The sequence below is a fragment of the Macrotis lagotis genome, chromosome 4, assembly GCF_037893015.1.
Source record: "Macrotis lagotis isolate mMagLag1 chromosome 4, bilby.v1.9.chrom.fasta, whole genome shotgun sequence".
Taxonomy (NCBI): Eukaryota; Metazoa; Chordata; class Mammalia; order Peramelemorphia; family Peramelidae; genus Macrotis; species Macrotis lagotis.
The window spans coordinates 269,063,369-269,082,852 of NC_133661.1; the positions used below are offsets into that span (position 1 = coordinate 269,063,369).

General features: G+C 34.4%; 1 protein-coding gene and 1 pseudogene across 1 annotated transcript in view; both read left to right on the forward strand.

The window, feature by feature from the left end:
- Positions 1-19,484, forward strand: part of MDGA2 (MAM domain containing glycosylphosphatidylinositol anchor 2) — a 701,528-nt gene that overhangs the window by 232,797 nt on the left and 449,247 nt on the right. The window lies entirely within an intron of this gene.
- On the forward strand, positions 1,610-18,279 carry LOC141520509 (forkhead box protein M1-like; annotated as a pseudogene).

Sequence of the window (19,484 nt, forward strand, 5' to 3'; positions counted from 1 at the left end):
GTTTTATTCCTGCCTCTTGATCATTTATTTTTATGCATTCAATAATGGTTAATTTTTTCAACTGACTGTGAAATACTTCATAAACCCAGAGTAATAAATTAGTATTATTTTATTAATAATGGTAGCAGTAACTTATTTCATTCTTCTCATCTTTCTCTGTGAAGTTTAGATACAATAATCATAGGACAAGGCACTATCCTACAATTATTTTTTCATATTTAATATTCTCCCTATTTTTAATGAGGTTAATAAAATAGCATCATTTTTGGTAATTACATAATAAGCATTGGAACATTAAGCCCATTTTTCTGTTGACTCACTAAAAACATCTTCAAGACAAAAGGGATGATACATATCCCATCCATTTCCTTCATAATTTTGAATTCAACAAGATGTCTATATTTAGAAAGTTTTCATTCCATGAAAATTGATGATTGTGTACATTTGGCATGATATTAATACAAAGGGTTCATTGGAAGGGTGAGTGCAAAAAGGAGTGAAGCACATATATAGGGCACACATGTAACTGACTATATCTGGCATCATGAAATTTGCATGGATTAGTTTTATGTATCAGTTCTGTAAGTAATGATGCTCTTGTTCCCATTATTTATTTGTTGATTTTCAATGATTTGCTTGTGTTTACAGTATGGGGATTTATTATCTTTTAGATTATGAAATTGAACTTCTACCTCTCTAGGTTTGCAGTGAATAATAATTTTTTTCTAGCCTGATTTCATAGCATAATGTCTTTCAATCAATAACTCTAAGCTCTTAAAGAAAATTTTTCTTGAACTGATATAGGAAGCTCCATTTCTATAAAATAAAATTGTATCAGCCAGATATTTCTTTCACTCTTTATTATCATACATTATTGGTTCACTTCATTTGACTGTTGCTCATGGAACATCTTTGACTCTACCTTTGTCTCTTGGTTATTTCATAGGTTTCTATTCAGATGGAAAAAACCAGTTATATCTGGGAAATCTAATGACATCAAACTATGACATAAACCAAATAAGACATAAGTTTTGCTTGAAGTCTTTTTTGTCCCAAATTTATTTCTGTATATGTCCTAAATTCTTTTTCTCCTTTTACAGAGAGAAAAAGTATGTTTTAATATAGTTACCTTTGAGATATGAGTTTCATTAACATTGTATGGGTTTCTATTTGGTCACCTTCTTGATGTGAGTTCCTTAATTGTTGTTGTTGTTGTTGTTGTTGTTGTTGTTATTGTTGTGTGTATGTGTGTTTGAAGTACCATTTTGGCAGAAAAATATATCTTATAATATTTATTTGGGGAAAATATATATTAAAGATGGTATTTCACAAGATGACATTGTGCAAAACATTTTTTTTCTCATTTAGATTCAACTTTAGGATTCAGCTTAGTAAGATAAGAACTCTGGATAGGAATACCCACTGGCTAAGTGGACTTTTCTCTTCACTCCCTTCAAAGAACAGAATCCCCCTTCTCAGTCCTTTGGGGATTTTGTCTTGATCCATGGAGTGGCCAGTCTGACTGAAAATCTACCTCCTGTCTTGAGGGATTGATTGTAAGAAGAAAAGCTATAAGAGTGCATAGAGTTGAAGGAGAGTTAGAAAAACCATGAGAATGGAAGATGGAGAACATGTAGCAAAGAAACTAGAAGTTATGGAAGGAGGTAGCATCAAGAAATGGTAGCATCATTGGACTTCTGATCTGGGACTACGCTGTTGAAACCTTGTTTTGGAGTACAGAAACCAAAGGCAAGTTTTTACTTCTCTTCTCCCCATTTAACTTTCTTACTCTTCTCTTTTAAAACTGATGCCTTTTCCCTGGGTGTAGGAAAAATCTTTTTCTTAGAGATATGGTTATCTTTTTTCCTTCCTTTTGTATTAAGCCAGCAATTTCAATAAAACCTTAAACACCAAAGAAGTTGGTAATCTGAATGAATTTGGAAGAAAGTTACTGGGGAGAGAGAGAGAGAAAGAAAGAGAACCAGAGAGTGATTCATTTTATGGTAACACATAATTGAAAACTGATGGAATGTCCATGAAGAGGGAAATGACTGAACCAGTTATATGAATTTACTAACCCGTTATTGTGCTATAAGAAATGATGAAGGGGACAGTTCAGAAAAATCCAGGAAAATTTATATGAACTAATGCAAGATGAAAGGAGCAGTATCAAAATAAAAAAAAATACACAGTAATTAAAAGCAATGGTTTAGAAATAACCAATTGTGAAAGTCATATACATATTTTTTTTTAAAAAAGTAAGCAGGAAGAGATAGAAATTCCAAAAAAAATCAGAAATTATATGAAATACTTGGGAGTAAAATACCTGTGAAGACAAACACAGGAATCATATAAACATAATTATGGAGCACTTCTCATAAACAAGTACATCTAAACAATTGGAGAAATATTAATTGCTTGTGGGTAAACTAAAACCACAGAATAAGAATGAAAATTCTACCTAAATTAATGTTCCTGTTCAGTGCTATATTGATCATATGTGACCATCCTGAAAGAACAGAATATCAAGAAATGTGTGTTCTATAGTATAAACAATTAAAGAGAGATCAAGAATGACTTTTCAATATCAATGAAATTACAGATCTGAACAAAAAAGACATGAAAGGCAATGTGGTATAGTGGACTGAAAGCCTATCTTGGAGTCATAACATAAGTTCAAGTTTCACATCATACATATATTATTTAGACTTATAAGTCACTTGATATCTCATTGCCTTAGACAATCAGTACTCAGCATTACTCTGGATGTAAATGGCATTTTCTATCTTAAGTCTTTCATAATTGTCTTTGATCACTGTATATTTTTTTTAGTTTTTGCATGGCAATGGGGTTAAGTGATTTGACCAAGGTAATACAACTATTTATTAAGTGTCTGATACTGGATTTGCTCTCTCATCCTCCTGACTCTAGAGCAAGTGCTCTATCCATTGGACCACCTAGCACATTCCATCATATTATTATACACAAGCCTCCTAACAAACAGAATGTAATAATGGAAATACCCTTGTTTGTGGTTTTACAGGAAATGAGTTTTAATCCTACTTCTGATCTTAATATCTCTGTGAATTTGGAAAAGTCAGTTAACCTCTCTGAGCCTTGACTTCCTTATCTTTAAAATAAGGGCATTGTTCGTCATGGTCCTTGAGGTCTCCCCCAACTTCAGGTCTGCTATATGAAATTGTAGGGATATTATTTATCTCTTGTAGAGTTTTCACTCTGGAAGTTTCCTATATGATAAATCAGAAGTCCATGAGAATGACAATTCTCTAAATTCCCTAACTATTGTCCATATTCTTAAGATTGAGGAAATTAAAGTTAAGGAATGAGTATAGACAGAGTGAGGTTAGAGAGATAATTTATATACCTTGATATTTGTGAAGAAAAGGAAAGAACCTGAAATGAGGTCCATTGAACTTTGGCAATTTCACTGCCTGGGTTAGAAACCTGGTCATTGAGATGTGACTATTCCTATGAATCCAAGAAATACAAAAGGTTATGGGGAGTCTTCTCTTGGCTTTATTCAGAATCACTGTGATAAACTGATAGACATGAAAAAAATCAGAACATAAGTTGCTCCTTTGTATTTTGGAAGATATATCAAAACAAATCAGAAACACTAATATCCTACTTACTGGATGCTACAAATGTTCTTGACCACTAAAACTGGTAAACATCAAGCCAAAGCCACACAGCTAGGTAATTATTAAGTGTCTGAGGCCGGATTTAAACTCAGATACTCCTGACTCCATGGTTGGTGCTCTATCCACTGCACCAAATAGCTGCCCCAGAAAATAATATTTTAAATTAATATATCAGTAATATATCAAAATGAAGCTAAGAAAAGAACATGTTAATTTTTGGAAGTTTACACTGTACTTTTTGGTAGGTACACCAACTATTTTGGGTGTCCTTGGCCAGCAAGGACTATCTCAGCTGCAGTGATGAGACAGGAGGCAGAGATGGTAAAGCACTCCAAATTTTATTAGGGTCACACAGCAGCTTATATCCTAGTCTGCTTTCATACTCATAGACAACTCATGTTAGCAGCTTAAGCGCCAATCATATTAAAGATTACACATTGGTTAGAACATTACACATTGGTTAAAGAGTTGCACATTCATATATATATAGATATATGTATATATACAAATATATACAGATATACATATATACATATATATATCTATAAATATACTTCATTGCTCTTGGTATAATGCAATTCTTGATCAATGTCAGGAGATACAAAGGAACTAGGTCATGCTGATCTTATGGAAAAGCAAAGGGGTTTGTGTCGTTCTGATCTCCTGAGAAACTGAGCCAGTATGTTTGCAAATCACAAAAGGCCAAGAGGGTCTTCAAACTTTTACCTTTGTCACTTCACAACTGTGGTCCTCAAGGATCCCTAACATCTTTTTTTTTGTTTTCATAACAGCAACACTAAAATAAATAGCAATATATTAATAACTTTCATAGGGAAATGATAAAAAATAACTATCAATGAAACAAAAGTAGGAATTGAGAAATTACATAAATGTAAAGAGGGAAAACTGGAAAAATTTGAAGACATGATAAGTAGAAATGCTATTATCTAATAAAATGGATATTAAAAATTATTCCAGTGTCTCAAGGCTATTCCCCAATTGATGGATATTCACTCAATTTCCAATTTTTTTGCCACCATAAACAAGAACATCACATACTTTTAATAATTACTGTCTTATACTAGAGTTTAAAATCTGGTAAAGCTACTAATCTTTTTCTTTTAATTTTTTTCATTATATCCTTTGAAATTCTTGACCTTTTTTCTTCCCAAATAAATTTTGCATTTTTTCCCTACCTCAACAGTATTTTGTTGGTAACTTCATTAGGATGATACTGAATAAGTAGTCTAATTCAGGTAGACTTTGCTCTCTAATGAGCAATTCATTTTCTCCAATTATTTAAATCTGACCTTATAACATAAATAATTTATTATTAATTCTTGAAGTTCATGGATTTGTCTTGGCTGGTATATTCCCAGCTATTTTCTACTGCCACCAGTTATTTTAAATAGATTTTCTTTTACTATGTCTTTTTGAAGGATTTTAATGTTGATAATCAGAAAAGCTGAGATTTATGTGGTTTTATTTTATATTCAGCTACTTTACTAAATTGTTTCCACAAACTTTTTAGTTTAGTCTTTGGAATTTTCCAAGTATATCATGATATTGTCTATAACATGTGATAGTTTTATTATTTCATTGCCCATTTTGATTCCTTCAATTTCTTTTGCTACTCATTGCTATTGTTAACACATATAACACAATATTGTATAATATTGGTGGTAATGAGCTTCCATTTTTCTCTCCTGATGTTACTGGGAAGGCTTCTAGCTTACCCCCATGACAAATAATGCTTGCTGATGGTTTTAGGTAGATGTTTACTATGAGTTTAAGGAAAAATCCATTTATACTTACGCTTTTAAGTGTTTTCAATAAGAATGAGTGTTGTATTTTTTCTTTTGCATCTATTCATATGATTTTTGTTACTTTCGTTATGAAAATAATCAATTACATTAATAGCTTTCCTTATATTAAAACATTCCTACTTTCCTGGCATAAATTCCACTTGGTCATCATCTACAGTCTTTGTGATATGTTGTTGAAGTTTAATGGTTAGGGGTTTTTGCATCTAAATTCATTATTGAAATTGGTCTATGATTTCTTTATCTGATTTTGCTCTTCCTGGTTGAGTGTGCACCATATTGACTTCATGAAAGGATTTTGGTAGAACTCCTTCTTTCCCTAATGTTCAAAATAATTTATTTAATATTGAAATTAATTTAAATTTAAATGATGTGATTCACTTAAATCCTTCTGGTCTTGTTTTTTTATTTTCCCTTAGAAAGTACATTTGTGATCTCTTCAATTTCCTTTTCTATAACAGGTTTATTTAGATATTCTATTTCATATTCTGTTAATCTAGGCAGTATATACATGTATATATGTACACATATATTTATATACATATATACATATATTTTCTTCCATTTTGCTTAAATTGGCATTTAATTGGGCAAAGTAACTCCAAATAATTGTTTTAATTACATCTTCAAAAGTGGTATCTTCCCGACCTCAGGCACTTAATAATTACCTGTGTGGCTTTGGGAAAGCCACTTAACCCCATTGCCTTACAAAAACCTAAATAAATAAATAAACAAACAAACAAATAAATAAACAAAAGTGATATCTTCATCCTTTTATTTTTTGATAATGTTCTCTTTCTCTCTCATTATCAAAATATTAAGCAATGGTTTGTCTGTTTAATTGCTTTTTTTCATGAAACCAACTTCTAATTTTATTTATTAATTAATTGGTTTTCTTACATTCAAAATTATTCTCATTTTTAATTTTTAGGATTTCCAAGCTGATGATTATTTTGAGACATTTGTTTTGTTCTTTTCTAGTTTTTTTAAAAAAATTATTTGCTCAATTAATTGGTTTGTTGTTTCTATTTTGTTGATTTAAGCATTTAAAGATAAGATTTTTCCTCTGATTTCTGCATTTACTGCATCCCATGAGATTATTTCCATGCTATCTCAATATTGCCATTTTCTTTAAAAATTGTTTCTATGTCTTGTTTTCTAATCTATTTATTCTTTGAATGTTTTTAGTCTTCTATTAATTTTTATGTGGTCCATTATTTAATTTCATTGTTCCATGGTCCACTATTTTAAAACTTTATTTAATTATAATCTGAAATGAATGCATTTAATGCCTTTGCCTTTCCCACTTAACAACAAGATTTTATGCCCCAATGTCATCAATTTTTGTATAGCTAATATACACCATTGAGAACAAGGAATGTTCCTTTCTATGCCCACTCAATCTCTCTACATATTTATTACATCTAGCATATCTAAAACTGTGTTCATCTCATTAGCTTTGTTAATTATGTTGATTGAGTTCTGAGAGGGAAAGACTGAAGTCATACAATATTATACTTTTGATATTTATTTACACCTGTAATTCATTTCATTTTTCCTTTAAGCATCTGAATGCTATTACATTTTGTGCACATAGATCTAATATTGATATTAATTATATATGATACTTTTTATCATAATGTAGATTTTCTATTTATCTCTTTTAATTAAATTAATTGAATCTATTTTAGGTTGAACTTTGACATCATGATTGCTAGTCCTGCTTTTTATTAAAGTCAAAACATCAATAATTCTACTATACTTCTTTATTTTTACTCTTTGTTACCCCATTTTAATGTTTTTGAATAAATAACATTGTCTGATTCTGTTTAGTATGTTTCTTTTTTTATGGTTCACTTCATCCCATTGACATTCAAAATTATAAATACTAGTTATGTATTTTTTTTCTGGTTTTTGCAAGGCAGTGGGTTAAGTGAGTTGCCCAAAGTCACATAGCTAGGTACTTATGAAGTGTCTGAGGCTAGATTTGAACTCCAGAGCTGGTGCTCTATCCACTGCACCACCTAGCTGCTCCCTACTGTGCCACCTACCTGCCCCTAGTTATGCATTTTTAAATGCTATTTTTTTGTCACTATTTATCCTTCTTTCTTTTTCTTTTTACCTTATCCTTCCTAGCACATCTAGTTTACTTTTAACCATTCCCCCATTTCTCATCAGCCCTTATAAGAATCCCTCCCTTACTCTCTTTCCTCACCTTTCTCTTTCTTGATCTACACACTCTTTTAAAAGTCCCTTCGCTATCCTTTCCCCTAACTCTCTTATTTCTTTGTAAATTAAGAACACTTTTATATCCTTCTAGATATATAGATTATTTCATCTTCAACTCAATACTGATGAGAATATGATTTCAGCATGACCTCCTCCAGTCACAATCATAACAGTTCTTCCATTTGTATAAGATAATTGCTCTATTTTATTCCTCCCTACCCAATTTTACTTTTTTTTAGGATCATCTCATTACACTCCATTCAACCTCAAGTCCTTTATTTATGTCTGCTCTTTCAATCTACTAAAATAATGATAACATTCTTAATGTTAAAGAGGTTTTCCCATGTAAGAAGAAAAATTTTGATGTTATTTAATCTCTTATAATTGTTCTTAAATGTTTAGCTTCTTATGTTTCTTCTGATTCTCATAGATTACATTTTCCATCCATTTTCGGTCTTCTCACATATTTGAAAGTTCTTTGGCTCATTAAATATCCTTCTTTTTCATTCAGGATTATGATAAGTTTTTCTGGGTAACTTGTTTTTGTTTTCAAGCCCACGTTCTTTGCTTTTTAGAATATATTACTCCATCACTTTTGGTCTTTTAATGTAGAATACATTAATATTATGTTATCCTGACTATAACTGTATAGTACTTAAATTTTCCCTCTAGTTACTTATATTTTCTCCTTGATATGGGTGTTTCAATATTTAGGTATGATGTTCCTGTGAGTTTTCATCTTTATATCTCTTTTGGTTGTTTAATGGTAGATTCTTTCCTATTGCTATTTGAGGTTTTTGTTTTAAAACTTCATGGCAATATTCCTTAACAATTTCTTGAAGCATAGTGTCTGGTCCCATTTTTCATGATCATAACTTTTAGATAGTCTAAAAATTCTTATGTTATTGCTCCTTATCTGATTTTGAAATCAGTTATTTTTTTTAAAAACTTATTTCATTATTTCTCAGGGTCTTATCAATTTGTATTTTAGTTTTAAAAGAATTATTTTCTGTAAATATTTTTGTCTTTTTTCTAATTAGTTTACTTTCATTTCATTTAAAAAAAAATTTCTCACATTAATCTTATTTTTTCCCTAATTTTTCCTTAACCTTCCCCATTTGATTTTTAAAATCATTGTGAAGCTCTTCCAATAACTCTTTGGTGTCTCTGTGTGTGTGTGTGTGTGTGTGTGTGTGTGTGTGTGTGTGTGTGAACAATTTGTTTTTTCTTGAAGTAGAATATCTGTTTTCACTTCACTACTTGTTACTGAGTTTCAACTCAGATCTTTTCTATTATCATAGGAGCTATCAATGGACTCGTTCTTCCTCTTTTTTGCTTGCTCATTTTTTAGAGACCTATTAAGAAATAAAATAAGAGTCTGTTTACTTGGTGTTAGAATTGGGTTCTAGTCCTCAGTTGACAGGTCTAATGTCTTAGGCTCCAGATTTTTCATGCTGCTATTTTTAAGCTCTGTGTAATTGGTTTCACAACCAGGACCCTAAGAACTGTCATTATTTATTCCTTGAGTCTGTTCCCAGCATTGAAAACTTTAGCTTACTTCCCTGCCAGGGAATCTGCTATCCTGCAAATGCCTACAGTCAGCAGGACTTCTGCTGCCCCCTGTGATACACTTATTAGTGTACTCATCCTCAGCACAACAACAATCAGGGTTGGAAATTTGGTAGTGCACCAAAGGGAATCCAAATTATATAAAAATATTTATTACAAATTCTTTTGTATTGGCAAAGAAGTGGAAATTGATCATCATTTGAGGAATGACTGAAGGTTCTGTGGTATTAAATGTGATGAATTACTATTGTACTAAAAGAAATGATGAGCAGGATGGTTTCAGAAAAAAATGTAAGATTTTATCTGAACTGCTGCAGAGGGAAGTGAGCAGATCATTGTTATACAGTGATACATTGTTATACAATAACAACATTATATGATAAAAAATGTGAATGAGTCAGCAATACAGTACTGCAACACAATCCCAAAGAACTCATGATAAAAATTTTATCCATTTACAGGGAAAGAATGGATGGAGTCTGATTGATATAGAAGTCTAGTATTTTCTCAGTCCCTCAGCAGCCTCTGTCTGCAAGGGAATACACCTGATAGTCTTCTCTCTTACTGCATTCCCAGTTTGTCTTTCACCAGGTCACATAGCCAACTCTCTTTTCATGGTCAAGCATGGACTAAGAGGTCAATTGAGTGGGATTAGGTGCTGTTGCTGCTGAAGAGGGACCAAACAACTCTATTTCTGGAGCTATTCTTTAAGAATCCGGATCTACCACCACATCTACCTCCAAAACATAATTTTCTCCAACCCACTCTAAATAGGTTAAATACTTATTCTAAGTAGTTCAGTGAATAGAGTACTGTAGGGTACAGGGTCAAGAAGTCATGAGTTCAAATATGTTTTCAGATACTTACTTAGCTTGGGCAAGTCACTTAATCTGTTTTCTTCAGTTTTCCCTATTGCAACACAATAATAATAATAATAATAATAATAATAATAATAATAATAATAATAATAATAATAACCTTGCAGGATTATTTTGAGAATCAAAATTTTGAGTGTCTGTAAATTAAACTCACATTACTTTTTTTTTTTAGATTTTTCAAGGCAATGAGGTTAAGTGGCTTGCCCACATTCCTTCTTTTTTACCTAATTTAAAATAAGAGTTGTTACTGACAGATATTACTTGTGTAAAATGTAAAGCTTTTACATTTTTCTTAAAATCTGAACTGCCCTGGAAAATTGTACATGTCTGAGCCCCAGTGCTTAGCACCACAGTGCCTGGCAAGTGTATTAGGCATTTCATAAAAGCATGTTCCCTTTTTTTCCATCAAGCCTAAATTTGCTGTTCTCCTAGTCATCTACAAAATTTCCTTCACTCAGTCTTAGACCTGCACCAGACTACTGCTAGTTCTCCAATTTATCAGAAGTCCAAACTTGTCTTCTCCTGACCAACAAAGTACTTTACTTTCTTCTGAAACCCAATGTCATCTAAATGAGGCATTTTTTTGAATATGAAGGTATTTGTTATACTACAGGTGAAAAAGGCAGCATTCACTAATAGCTTTCTGATTTTTTTTGTTTTAGTATTTTCTAAAAGTTGTCTTCTCACCCTTAAGAACATATTTACAATTGGTTGAAATTGTTATATGACATTTTTCCTCTAAATGCTATAAATTGTTTTCAAAATGGATAAATAGCAGGAAAATAATATGAAAGGAATGTTGTATATGTTAGCCACTATCTAGTATACTAAAATATATTAGGAAACTTCAGTTTTAATGTATATAATGTCTGTGACTTACGTTTCCCTACTAAATCAACAATCCTAAATTATTCTTAAGTCTGTTCATTTAATCTCTTCAAGGGCCAGAAACTGGATTTAGCAACACTATAAAAATCATCTATGGGGCAATATAAATTTCTACTCTTCTGTATCCAGATTATTGACAAAAAGAAATCAAGGTTTCAAGGTTCCATTCATGACCTTACACATGCTCAGTTTCCCCTTCTCTTTGAGGTTCTCTTCTTGTTTTCTGTGAAGATTGATTGCATAGGTTCATGATGAAAAGTATCCCCATCATTCCCTGATTTTCAATAGACAGACTTCTGCCTTCCTATCCATGTTGACTCAGGTGAAGGAGCAGAGGAGGAGCCCAAAGGGAGACTGGTCAAATTCAGCCATCCAAGGTGGTGGTAGAACCTGATCTTCAGAAGTTTCCAAAATGCATCAAGATCATTAACCATCACACCATGTTAAATACCCAAGTGGTAGCAGCTCTCATCAAAACAGAATTTAGAGCAACATTACAACCATGACTGCCAAAAGAAAAGAGAGTAGTAGCAGTGGGCCCAACAAATTCATCCTTATCAGCCTTGAATGGGTCTCTACCAGTTCTCCAGGATCTGTTTCCCAAAACAAGGGGAAGAAGTGGTCAGGAAGCAGAAGTGGTAGCTGAGAGCAAGGGACCAAATCCTACAACTAGAGATGTGACCATCCTACTGAAACAACTAGGAAGCCCATTCCAGACTGGGCTGGGAGCTATTGGACTGTGATGGAAGTGAGGCTTTCAAAATGAAAGCCTAATTATTATTCAGTGGTTAGGAAAGATGAATTCTGATGGACTAGGTTCCTATAGCATCAAGCAAGAGAGAGAGGAGAAGGAGAATTGACATCTGGAACAAAGTCAAGTCTAGAATTCCCTCCATTGCAATCTTTCTCTACTGACATGTTTGATTGGGAGATATCTGCCAATGTTAGTCTCCTATTGGGACGTCTATCCTGATGCTGATCACTACTTGACAATGTAGTGACCTCTAGAAACCATCAAAGAACATCAAAGCTAGGCTCCTCTTGAGTGCACAATGCAAAATGAAGCCATTATTCCCAAGGGTCAACTTATTTCTATACCAATCCAGTTTCCAATGAACTAATTCCTTGTATCACAACCTTTGGTGAAGGTGCTATCTCCTCTGGCTGTCTTTCTTGTGAAGTCAGAGCTTGTCCATCATAGTAAGCAGTGGCACATTGCCCCCAGTGTACTGCTAGCTGATTAGGGATTATTTCCTTTTTTCCATCCTTGGATCATTGAAAAAGGAATGAGCCCTTCATGAGGAAGGGCTATCTCCTTTGTTTTGGATTCAGTATGTCAAAGAAGATGATCTGCAGCACATGGAAAAGTGATTCCAGTTTGTGAGACCCATCAAAGTGGAGAGCCCACACCTGGAAGAGTGACCCTCACATATCAGTGATCAAGAAGGAAATATCACACCCTTGCCCAAAAGGACTATTTTGCTCTTTGAGCAAGGCAGAATTGAAGCATCTCAAAGGAAAAATGAGATGTATAAGTTTAGAGTATGCTTCCATGGTGTTCACATGAAACATTTGTGTGAGTTTGTACTGGTCTGATGAATCACAGTCAGGCACACTGCATCTTTTCATTAATATCATGTCATTTTGGTTATGGTCATTTGATAATGAAGGCCAAGAACCAACCAACCAACCACACCCTTGGCAGGACCTTTCCTTTCTCCCTGCTTTTAAACCCAAGAAGACCTTCACAGGGCTTAAATTCTCTCCACTGGATGTTTCTGACATTCTCATGATTAAGTAGAGGAAAAGGAGGGAGTTGAGTCAGACCAGATGGAAATAGCATCTTATCTCACCTTGCTTAGAAGAGTCAGAATAATTCTTCCCAGAAATCCCTGGACTCTCCAGACAAAATACAGATTTCCCCTTCCTCCCAGAAGCATTAGAGCCTACCTATCACTCAGCCACTCTCAATAAGAAGGAGATTCCCTTAAAACATTAGTCAAAGAGATTTTATGCAAGTTATGTGGTGCAGGGTAGGTTCAAGGAAGACTAGTATCTCTGGTGTGAGGACTACTGAGCTTTTTTTGGACTGTTTTCCACCTTTGATGTTCACCTGAGCCACCTAACTCTCACCTGTGGCTCCAAAAACTGTAGCATATACAGTGACCATACCCTGTTAGATCATTTTGGCAAGCACACTAAACTGGGTTGAGGGTAACCAAAGGAGTCTAAAACTGATTGTGGAGTTGTGGGGGAAGGTGACTACCCCAAATATGTAAAGTCTTCCCCGGTGGATTGGACAAAGAACACTTCATTCTAATGGCCATGAAGGCAGCTGAAACAGGTACTGGGGAGAGCTTAAAGCTTGGTTAGACATCAAAAACACCAGGGATATTTAGTCTTATGAGATCTAACATTACATTATAAAGCATCAGTCATTAAAACTGTCTGGTATTGGCTAAGAGACAGAGTGGTGGATCAGCAGAATAGATTAGGTGCAAAAGAGACAGCAGGAAAAGATTACAGTAATCTGCTGTTTGATAAATCCAGAGATCAAGTTCTGGGAAAAGAACTCTCTCTTTGATAAAAACTGTTGGGAAAATTGGAAGTTAGTATGGCAGAAACTTGGATTAGATCAAAATCTTACATCCTATACCAAGATAAGATCAAAATGGGAACAGGATTTAGACATAAAAGACAATAATATAAGCAAACTGGGAGATCAAGGAATACTTTACCTGTCAGATCTATGGAAAGGGAAGCAGTTTATGACCAAGGAAGAGATGGAAAACATCATTAAAGGCAAATTTTGATTACATTAAATTAAAAAGCTTTTGCGCAAACAAAACCACTGTAACTAAGATAAAAAGAAATGTAGTAAATTGGGAAACAATTTTTACAACTAGTTTCTCTGACAAATGACTCATTTCTTTTATATATATGTATATATATATATACATATATATATATATATAGAGAGAGAGAGAGAGAGAGAACTGAGTCAAATTTATAAAAAAAAAACTAAGCCATTCCTCAATTGACAAGAGGGCATGCAGAGTCAATTTACAGATGAGGAACTCAAAGTGATCTATAATCATATGAAAAATTGTTCTAAGTCATTACTGATTAGAGAAATGCAAATTAAAGCACCTCACACCTCTCAGATTGGCCAATATGACTAGAAAGGTCAATGATCAATGTTGAAAGGGATGTGGGAAATCTGGGACACTAATATATTGTTGGTGGGAATATGAACTGATCCAACTTTTCTGGAGAGCAATTTGGAATTATGCCCAAAGGGCAATAAAGATGACATACCCTGTGATTCAAAAATATGACTACTGGGTCCATACCTTGAAAAGATCATAAAAAAGGTAACTGTACAAAAATATTCATAGCAGCTCTGTTTGTGGTGGCATAGAATTGGAAACAAAGACAAAAGACTATTACCTTTAATTTTAAAAAGTTATCTTAGGCATTATGTAAATTTGTTATCTAATATTTTATTTTTTCCTTAAGGATATTATTTTTCTCTCAACACATTCAGTTTTGATCATTGTATAGCACGGAAGCAATAAAAAGACTATCAGATGACTTTGGAAGAGAGAGTGAGGAGGATGTTTTTGTGAAACTACCTCACTTTAATCCAATTTATGTATGTATCAAAACATATCACCCATACTTTACCATTTTTCAAAGTCCTGTGGCAACAGGGAAGTTATGAAGTAGCAGGTATGGAGTCACTACCTTGCACACAGGTGGCCCAGACCTTAGGGTCATTTTCCCACTGAAGCAGTAGTGGGATTCAGCAGTCCCCTGGGTGACTGGGTAGCCCTTTTAGGGACCCTGATGTGTTTACCTAACCCTGGTCTGATTACCCTGACAGGTAGAGGTCCCACAGTGTGGTTGAGACACAAAAAATCTACAAAACCTTATTAAAAGATTCTATTCGTCATCAGTGCATGGCACATATACACACTCATAGGCAACACGAGATCCACAGGTCTGAAAGATGCAGCATGTACCCTATCCAAATAGCAGCCCTGAGTGAAACAAGACTGGCAAATGAAAATCAGATTACTGAAGTCAGAGCTGGATACACATTTTTACAGAGTGGCCTCAGTGAAGGGGAACACTATGAAACTGGGGTAGGTTTTGCAATCAAAATCAAAGTAGTCAACTCTTGAATACCTAACCAAAAGGAGAGAATGATAGGCTCATGACTATGAGATTGCCACTTCCAGGAAAATGCCACCATCACTAGTGCATATGCTTCCACCATGATGAACTCTGATGAAGTCAAAGAAAAATTTTGTGAAGACCTAAAGACCCTTATCATCAATGTACAGAAAGAGTGACTTTAATGATAGAATAGGCTCAGATTATCAGACATGGCAGGGAGTCCTTGGGAGGAATGAAGTTGGAAACAACAACAGCAATGGCGACCTACTACTGAAGATTTTTCATGACCTTCTAATCAAAAATACTGTCTTCCATTCATCTAAATGCAATAAAACTTACTGGATACACCCTCTTAGCAAACATTGGCATCTAATACACTAAGTGATTGTAAAGAAAAGAGACAAACAGGATGTGAGAGTGAAAAAGGTGCATGGTACAGAGTGGATGTCCTTGGTATTTTTTCTCTTTATCATAAGTTTACTTTTTATTTTTATTTTTTGAATTTTACAGTTTTTCCCTCAATCTCGCTTCCCTGCCCCCACCCCTCACAGAATCATCCTCTCCAAGCTAAATATTTACATTCAATCAAAGTGGCAGTCTCAGGGCAAAATGACCCCTAGAAGAAGTCAATGATTTAGAGAGTCTGTGAGAGAATAGTTTATTGCTAATTTGGAGGGAAACATAAGCCAACAAACAGTTGACAGCAGTGGAGCATGAAAAGAGTGGGCAGTTTTCAGAGATCTGGTGTATGGTACATCTGGGTTAGAACACTTGCAAAATCTAAGACTGGTCTGATGAAAATGATGAGGAAATACAGAAGCTGCTCAATGAAAAATGAAAACTTCACAGGGTTTACCAGCAAGATAGTCCATCTATTCCTAAGAAGGCAGCATTTAATTTCCTCAAAAGTAAATACAAGTACAGCATAGAAAGATGCAGGACTTTGGCACAGTAAGAAAACAGATAAAATGTAGTTTTATGTAACAAACCAAGGTGCTTTTATAATGCCCTGAAGGCTATTTATGGGGCAAAGACCTATGGTGCATCTTAACTATTATTAATCCAGATTGATTAATGATAGGGGCATGATCCTAGAAAAATGGGATGAACACTTCAATAGTGTTCTTATCAGACCATTTTCAATCAGTGCAGAAATCACTCACCTGAAGTTTAAGATAGTCAGTCCCTAGTTGAAGGTCCAACTGAAGAAGATGTTTTGCATGCTATTAGATTCCTTTTACATGACAAAGTACCAGGTACTACTTATTTTCAGGCTAAGATCTATAAGGGAGGGGTTCCACTGCTCACCCAAAAACTGATTGAAATTTTCCAGATTATATGACATGAAGTGGTTATCTCCTAAGAATTCAAGAATGCCTCTGTTGTCCATCTCTATAACAGTAAAGGGAATATATTGTCCTGTGACAATCGTAGGGGTATTTCTCTTTTAGTCATTTCTAGTAAGATTCTTGCCAGAGCCCTTCTCAATATGCTGATCCTTTAGCTGGAAGTTTGTCACCTCCCTGAGTTCCAGTGAGACTTCAGAAAGGGTCAAGGAACAGTTTATATAGTGTTTTCTGCCCAACAACTCCAGGAAAAATGCCAGGAGCAGAGCAGAGATTTGTATACATTTGTAGATCTGACCCAGGCCTTTGTTCCATCAGTCATGAGGGTATATAGAAAATTATCTCAAAATTTGGTTGCCCAGAGAAGTTCATCATTATTGTAAGTCAATTTTGTGATGGCATGCATGCCCAGGTTCTGGATAGTGAATGATGGTCTTGAGATTTTCTAATCACCAATGGAGTGAAACAAGATTTATCCTTGCTCTCATGTTTATTATTATGATGTTTTCAGTCATTTTATTAAATGCCTTCACTGAAGATGAACATGACCTCAAGGTAAGTTACTGGTACTGATGGTAGATTTTTCAAATTGAAAAGGCTACAAGCCAAGATCAAAGTGGAGGGAGTGTTGGTGGATGATTTTCTGTTTGCAGATGATTGTGCACTCAATGCAGCCTCTGAAGCTGAGATGCAACAAAATATGGATAAATCTTCTGCTGCTTGTTCTAATTTTGATCTAACAATTAATACCAAGAAAACACAGGTCAACTAGCACCATACCATCCATTTGTAGAACCATCACAGCAAATGGAGAAGTTTAGATAATTTACTTTGTCAGTAACCTTTCCAGGGAGGTACATATTGACAATGAGGTTGACACATGCACTGCTGGAGCTAGCTTAGTATTTGGGAGGTTACTAAAGAAAGTGTGGGAGAGAAGAGTTATTAGATTGACTACCAAACTGAAGGTCTACAGAGCCTTGTGCTGACCTCACTGCTATGTCTGTGAAACCTGGACAGTCTACCAGTGCCATGTCAGGAAACGGAATCGCTTCCATTTAAATTGTCTTAGGAAATTGCTGAAGATCACCTGGCAGGAAAAGATACCAGACACTGAGGTCCTTTCTTGAACTAAACTGCCAAGCATTCCAACATTACTACAGAGAATGCAACTATGATGGGCTGGCTGGATACATTGTTAGAATGTCAGAAGTATGCTTGCCAAAAAGACTAATTCATGGAGAACTCACACAGGGCAAGCACTCACAAAGGGGTTCAAAAGAAGTGACACTGAGACACACTGAAGGTCTCTCTCTTAAGAACTTTAGAATTGATTGTGAAGTATGAGAGACACTGACACAGGACTGCCCGGCATGGTGTGCCCTCATCACTGAGGGCTGCACTCTCTGAGGAAACAGAGTTATCAGTTATTACAGATGATATATTTATATAATTAGAGAAATGTAACTAATGCAATTAATTATAAAATAGAACCAACTTTTAGTTTTATCAAAGTTGCAGTATATCTCCCAAATCATTAGCATTTTTATATATTAAAAACCAAAAGCAGTACAAAGAGGTAGAGAAATTTCATTTAAATAATTGAAAACAATGACACACCCAGGAACCACAAGCCTCAATTATAATTTTTTTCTCACAAATGACAATTTTAAACATTTAGAAAAATATCAAGTATACTTGTATAGGCCAAACCAATATAAATAATAAAGAATTCTAATTTAATTTGTGAGTAATTTTGTTATATTATCAAAATTCCAAAAAGATTATTTTATAAAGCTAATATCTGAAAATAAAATTCATCTAGAAAAGCAAATTGTCAGTAGAAAGTAAATAAAAGAAAAAAGTGAAAGTAGGTGAAGTACTAGGGTTCAAATTGTAATACAAAGTAGAAAGGAAATAGAGTGGTTGGCACAATATACAAATGCAAATGAACACAGTAACTAAATGTATCCTCAATTTGTGGACAAGAATTCATTACTCGGCAAAAATCTGCTGGGAAAATTAGAAAGCAGTTTTGCGTAGACGTAGACGAGCATCTTATATTGCTTCAATATTTTTCCACAGTTACTATTACTAGCTGTATTTCCCTCCATTCTATGCCTCCCCACTCTCATTTATTCTATTCTCTCCCTCCTTTCATCCTGGCCCTGTCCAAAAGTGTGTTGTATCTGAGTACCCTCTCCCACAATCTTCCCTCTCCTATCACCTATTCCCCCCTTCCCCTCCTCCTATTCCACCTTATCCCATCCCTTTCTTATTTTTCTCTAGGGTAAGATAGATTTTTATGCCCTATTAAATGTGTATGTTATTTCCTCTCTGAGCCATTTCTGATGAGAATGAAAGCTCACTCATCCCCCCTCGCCATCCCCCATTCCACTCCACTGAAAAAGCTTTTTCTTGACTCTTATGTGAACTATCTTAGATCCTTCTTCCTCTCCTTTCTCTTCTTCCCATTACTTTCCTTTATTACCCACTGACTCCATCTTTTTACTATATTATACCATTATGTTAAGTTTCTTCCTGTTCTTTGTATATATATGCTCCTTTTAATTGCTCTTATAAATGAGAAAGTTCATATGAGCTATCAATATCTTATTCCCATGAAGGGATACAAACATTTCGGCATTATTATGTTCTTCATAGTTAGTCCTTCTTGTCCATCCACTCTATGGTTCACTAGAGTCTTTTACTTGAAGATCAAACTTTCTGTTCAGCTCTGGTTGTTTCAATAGGATAGTCTGAAAGTTCCCTGTTTCATTGAAAGTACATCTTTTCCCCTGAAAAAGGATATTCAGTTTTGCTTTTAGTTGATTCTCAGTTGTAAACCAAGATCTTTTACATTCCGGAATATCATATTCCAATCCCTACGAGCCCTTAATGTAGATG